General features: G+C 34.3%; 1 non-coding gene across 1 annotated transcript; it reads right to left on the reverse strand.

Annotated features, from left to right (window-relative positions):
- Positions 1-1,230: 1,230 nt before the first annotated feature.
- On the reverse strand, positions 1,231-1,311 carry TRNAL-AAG. Its single transcript has one exon. It is a non-coding gene; the product is annotated as a tRNA-Leu (tRNA).
- Positions 1,312-6,766: the final 5,455 nt, after the last annotated feature.

The raw sequence follows: 6,766 nt of genomic DNA on the forward strand, positions 1-6,766 counted from the left end.
CCAAACAGGAATACTTTTATTTATTTGGTACACGCAGAATAATCTTCTCAATAAAATCGAAGATAAATCAAATATAAATAGATAATTACCACATCGCAAACCATGATGAAACGCCAAAGCAAACTACCAGGTGGAAGAATCAGAACCGAAAGGTTGTAAAAGCATCCAATACAATCGATAGCCACCGCGAACCTAACATTCATTTTCTTAATAAGCTAGTTTTGATTGGTAAATATTAAATTTTGTATATAAGAAATTAAAATTTAAATGATAAAATTAATTATTGTATGAAATTAACTTACGTAAAACTGTTCCAATCAGTGTATCTAGCAATAAACTCAGACTCATGGGGCGTTATCGTTATGTTAATCTTTTGATTGCTTACGAACATGACAATGGCTGCGACTAACAACGCGAGGAAGGCTAAACCTCTTAAGATAATCGTATAAACGGGTTTTTGGGGCATTGCCGAAATCTGCAATCAATAACTCAAAAATAACTCAGAAAAATGGTATATTTTGATCAAAATATTCAAATTATTTGATGTAGAACATGATTTTATTTAGAGAGAACTATGAAACCATATAAATTAGTAGCACTGCACTTATCAATTTCGGGTTAAAAAAAAAAAAATTATTCAAGCTCTCGCAATCAATGTTTCCTCTGTTATTCTTCGTATATCACTAGAAAATGTTAGTACCAAAAAAAAAAAAAAAAAAATCATTTTTCTGCCTTTTCTGGTTAATTAATATCGATTTTCAAGAAAAAAAAAAGAAGAAAAGAAATAAAAATAAAGTATACTCACTGCTTGTAAAATTTCAACTTCTCTAACTTTTTCTTTTGGTTGGGTTGAATAAATTTTAATGTCGATCACCTGCAAAATCAAATGAAATGGCAAAATTATTGAATTAAAATTTTTTGCAAGAACTATGAAAAAGCAAAATAAATTTTAAACCTAATGCAGAGACGATAGAGATTACGAATATGACAAACCCCTTGCAAAATGTTAAATGAACTTATATTTATGAGGTTTTAATAAATAAACAAACAAAAAGTATTACATTTGGAAAATAAATATTTAATTAAGGAAATTTTTAATTATTCTATATTTTGTTTTTTAGCTTAGGATTTTTTCTATATTAAAGCAGAGCCAAAAAGGAAGTGTATAATTGTAAACATTAATTTGTTTAATTATTTAAAGGAAAGAAAACATGCAAAATTAAAATTAAATGTTGAGAGTGGGATTTGAACCCACGCCCTTTCGGACCAGAACCTTAATCTGGCGCCTTAGACCAACTCGGCCATCTCAACCAATGTGAACGTTCGGTGGCTATTTTTCTATATAAACATTTGACTGTCACTAATGCATCTTCAACCTTTGCTTTTAGCTTTAACTACATTATAATTATTTCTGACGGATTTCTTAATGAACTGTTATAATCCCATCCGTACGGGCATTTGGAGAAGCTCATTCGAATAGTTTTGAATATTTTGGGTTACATCTATCAATTATGTGGCAAACTCATGATTGAAGGATCGAGGAATTCTATATATATTGACTTGGCATCGATCATTCAATTGGATTGGCCCATTTAAAGAGTCAACATCTTCCTATACTTCAGCCCGATTCAACGCTCCCAATTGACCTACACACACACACACAAAATCTCCAATCAGTTTACAGTGAATTCCAAAATAACTAGAATATTCACATCTTGATATTGAAATCATATTCTTGAATCAAGATAATGGAATCGTAATCTACCTATAAGTTATATACTTGAAACATCGAAGTACAATCAATGGTTGAGGAATCAATATTTATAAATAACAAGCACGTGAATATTTAGATTGTTCTAATACTAGTTGTTGAAAAGCGAAATAAAAATTATCTACAAACTAAAATAAACAATAAACAATAAAGAATTTTCCATGATTCAATAATTGATTTCTTGATCAAATCTTAATCACGAGCTAGAGCCTTTTGAACTAAGTGTTGTCAAACTGCAAATGGGAAAGAATTATTGGAAAGTTGTTTCTTGAATGACACAATTCTTAAAAAAGATACCACGGTTGAAATTGGTCTCTATTTGGAGACACAACTATTGGAAAATTGCAATTTCAAAAGTCATTATCTTTGATCTAAAAAGATACATATTTTCAATCAAACATATTCTAGAACATGCCACCGTGTGTAACACTAGGACTAATAGTATATTTGATTATTTTCATTCACTTGAAATTGGTTGTAAAAATTGCAATCATCTATTAGAGGAGTAGAAAAATTTGAGTCTTCACATTTCCGCAATCACCTAATGAGTCTCTCTTAATTAGTTGATCAAAGTTAGTTAGAATTAACATTTTAAATCTGTTGACACAAAAAAGTTCAGCTCAAGTCGAATAGCCCAAAGAATGAAGCCCAATTGAAAGATCCCCAAAGTCAAATAGCCTGAAGAACGACCCAATCTGGCAATGCAGGATAAAGACCCAAATAGGGAAGCCCATGAACGCGGTAATACTATTGTCCAAGGTTACAAGTCGCCCAAAATTTGAGCAAATAGAGTGCCATGCAGTCGTCCAGATCTGTGCCCTTAATCTCGCCCAAACCTTCGAGTCGCCCAGGATTTTAGTAAACGTAAGATGTTATGGTTACCCAAAGGTGCGGTTAATAAAGTAGTTATTGAGTAGCCCTATCACGTTCCACGATTCAAGAAATTCAATTAAAGACGGTTGAACAATAAAAAGTAATGACAGCAGTTAGAGAAGACAATTCCATGACAAGTTGGCCACTACGAGGAAAGTGGGCAGTTATAGAGCGATCAAACAGTTTTTAAGCGGTTGATCACGAAGAAATCATCCAGGGAGTATAAAAGGAAGAAAAGACATAGAGCAAAAGACCCCGAATCAAACACTTTCAAACAGAGAATATGTAATTTTAAATTTCTCAGTTTAGATTTAAACACTTCTTTTCAGTAACTCGTGTGCTTGCTCCCCTTAGAGGTATTTTGTTTTTATTTTCCAATTGTAAAGTCATCGCCAATAAAAACACCCCTTTTTGGGACTTTGTCTCAAGAGGTTTGTCCTTTAGATTGTCTGATCCCTTTTTAATTGTTAGCGACTAACCCGCGCGAAACAGAATCAATTTCCAACAAATTCTAAATGCGGTGTTCTTAAGACGCTAGAACTGAGTATGTGAACAAAGAGTTTATAAGGGTAAAATAAACGCCCAATAATCCCATTCATTGCTGTTTATGACTATAAATGGGACACATTGAACGACTTTTAGACTACTAAATACAAAACACAACAATGTTATCTATGCATTATTATAGCGTGATGTTTTAGTTGTATTTTATAGAATATATTGTCGTTGTTAAAGACAAAAGTTGTCAAAGTACTCTTAGCATCAAAACAAGGGAAAAGAAAATAGAGAATCAAAAGGCCAATATCATGTCCTAAACATTTCTTGTATCGAGTCAAATGAAAATAAATACGAAGAATCAAAGGAAATCTTTTAAAATTTCGAATTATAAAATATACATGATATTTATATGAAAAGAAAATTCAATTAAATTAAAACAACAAAGCAAGAACCATTAATGTCGAACAACTTGTAAAAGGAATTTAAAAATATAACATAGCAACTAAGTATGGTTCAAGAAAATTAAAATACAACCAAAATAAAGGACATAGAACTCGGCATGAATTAAATAAATCTTAATTTTCTTCTATAATTTCTTTACGTTCCATGTGCCAAGTCTCCTTCGTATTTTTTGAGCATTTTTAATTTTCTTTATTAGTTTCCTTATTTGCTTTTATGTGCTACACTTTCCTCTTCAATTCTCACTGCATCACCAACGTGCATAGTTTATAATGTCGATTTTTTTAATGCTTCTTTTTTATTCTATTCTCTTTCCAATCTCCACAAGGATTAAGAGAAACACTAAAAAAAATATGACTTTAGGCGTGGATTTTTCGCTCCTAAAACTACGATATTCTTTGCTATTATGTTTTACCAATAGAATATTAACAACCACAAATCCGTTGTTAATTTGAGAGTCGGATGGTTATCAATGAATCGAGTTGTAGGTAAAGAATAAACCTTTTACCAATGAATTTTTCATCAGTAAGTATGAACCTTCTACCAATGAAAATTCCATTGGTAAAAATTTTAACCATTATGAACTTACTTTTCGTTGGTAAATATCTACCATTACAATTGGTAAAAATTAATGTTATAAATGTAACATAGGTACGAGGCGTGGCAAAAAAAAATTACTATTTATTATTGTTATTATCATTTATTTAATTGTTATAAATTTTAACTTTTAGCCAACTGAATTTAAAGGCCCAAAAAGTTGTTTAATCCCTTATTGGATCACAAATTTATAGAGGGCAACTCCTAAAACTTTGTTGTGAACTTTCGATGTGGATTAATAATTCCTTTGATTGGGTTGTAGTATATTGTACTTTTAGTTTGACTGTTTGTATTATATTATTGTATAAATAATTATTTATATTACTCAAGTGAGTTAGAGATAGATGCTCTCAACCTATTAAGAGAAAAGACTTCTATGTGAAAATCGAATCTGCTACTTGGATTTCTAGTTTCCATCCATATTGTTGAACTTTCATCTAGATTTATAGTGGTTTTCTTCAAAGTTTCGAAGGTTTTTATTTTTTTTGGGAGTTTGGAGATTTCGTTCACCAAAGCCTTAAAATCTCTTGATCTTGATTTGCTTTTCACCCTATTCCTTGGGTAAAAGTCTAGTTCAAGTCAGGATCTTGTTAAGATATCTGGTTTTGACTTGATTTTTGATAAAGAATCCATTCAGTTCTATCCTTGGATTTTGAAAGTACAAAATTTGAAGTTTTTCTAATCCTTGGTGTAAAGATATATAGAGCCTTTGTCTGGAAGTGATTCTTCCGGAATTAAAATGAGAATTTTGCCTGTTAGCTACAATACATGGGTCCCATTGTGATAGCAGTTAAGGGCAAGTTAAAGGTGAAATACCGAAAATGCCCATTCGTCATAACAAAATTTTTGACCGTAAGGGTAGAAATGTCATTCTGCCGAGAAAATGATCCAAAATTGCGGCTACATTTCTGACATATTAATTGAAGAACTGCAGCCCGGGTCCCACTACCTCATCCAACGGTCAAAAAAAGCATTTTCTGGGCAGCAACAATCACTACCAGACAGGGCCTAAAGCCTGTTTAGAAGTGATTTTGAGAATTGATTTTTTGACTTTTAGGAGAAATGTGGGATTCATACGCGAGGGAAGAAGTCAAATATGATGGCTGAAATAGTGAAATAACCATCAAAAAATCAATTTTTTGGAGGGGAAAAATACTCCCAAACATGCTCATAGTTCAATCTAGCACTGAATCTACATTGTTCCTGCTGTTTTCGGCCTTCAGTTGGGGTTGTTGAAACCAAGGTGGCGCCAGAAAATTTTTTTTGGTAAGTGCGAGACTATAGGCTTTCACTGCAAGATTTCCGCTTTTTCATATAGGGAAAAAGTCAAACAGCCATAATGGTGAGAGCCTACCAATTGCATTTGGTAAGTTACCAAATTGTAACGGACTTGCTAATTTCCTTCAAGAACCGTGCGGCCTTAGTGTCTTCAACTTCCGCCCCGCGGTTATTACACTAAGTCAGCCTCCCGATTGGCGTTGATGTTTTAGAAAGGCACTAAGTAGAACACTTTTAAGAAAGGGACAATGAAGGAACACAAGGACTTACAAAGAATGCTTTGTATTGAATAAGGAATACTCTTTACAACTTCACTCTCTTGATCCTTCAAATGAATCCTACCAAGCTATTTATAGTGGTAGCCTCCTCAAATGGATGGCAGGATCTTTTCTATCCAACGGTCTAAATTACACCTCTAGAATTATCTATACAAATATCTACATTAAAATATCTATGGACTAAACTAGGATGATCTAGATTAATCCACCAAGTGAGGGGCTTGTAGTCTCTAGAATGTCCCACCATATTCTAGCAATCTTTATGCACTTGTGGGAGTCTAGATTATTCCGGTTAGCCCCAAGTCGTCAACATTTTAAATTGCTCGATCTTCTTGTGCCAAAAATCGAGCGAGTCGTGACATCCTCCCCTGCCTATTTGGGCGACGCCCTCGTCGCCGCGTAATGCTTTAGTTTGTCTTCGAACTGCCACAAGTCTTCTTGACTTTCCCACGTTGCTTCGGACTCGGGCAATCCCTTCCACTTTATCAAAAATTGTTGGCAAGGAGGCACTCCACGCCTTCGCACAATGCGATCTGCTAGGACCTCATCAACCTCCTTGTCAAATGACTTAGTCACAATCGGAGGTGCCCGTTGTGACTCCCCTCGGCTAGGGTCTTCCATGTCTTCATGATATGGCTTCAACATGCTCACATGGAAGACGGGATGAATCTTTAAAGTGCTAGGTAGGTCAAGGCGATAAGATACCTTGCCAACCTTAGCTATCACCGGGAACGGCCCTTCATATCTCCGTACCAAGCCTTTGTGCACACTTCGGTACGCCTTGAATTGTTGAGGTAATATTTTCACAAGGACTTGGTCGCCAACTTTAAATTCCAAAGGCCGTCTCTTCTTATCGGCCCACTTCTTCATACGCCTCCGTGCTTTGTTTAGACAAGATCGTGCTAAGTCGGCATGCTCTTCCCATGACTTAGCCATTTTGTATGCTCCGGGGCTTTTCCCTCCGTCAATAGAAGTGGACAAAGTGTGGGGTGTTAGTGGTTGTTGTCCTGTC

Source organism: Olea europaea, chromosome 21 (assembly GCF_002742605.1).
Source record: "Olea europaea var. sylvestris chromosome 21, O_europaea_v1, whole genome shotgun sequence".
Taxonomy (NCBI): Eukaryota; Viridiplantae; Streptophyta; class Magnoliopsida; order Lamiales; family Oleaceae; genus Olea; species Olea europaea.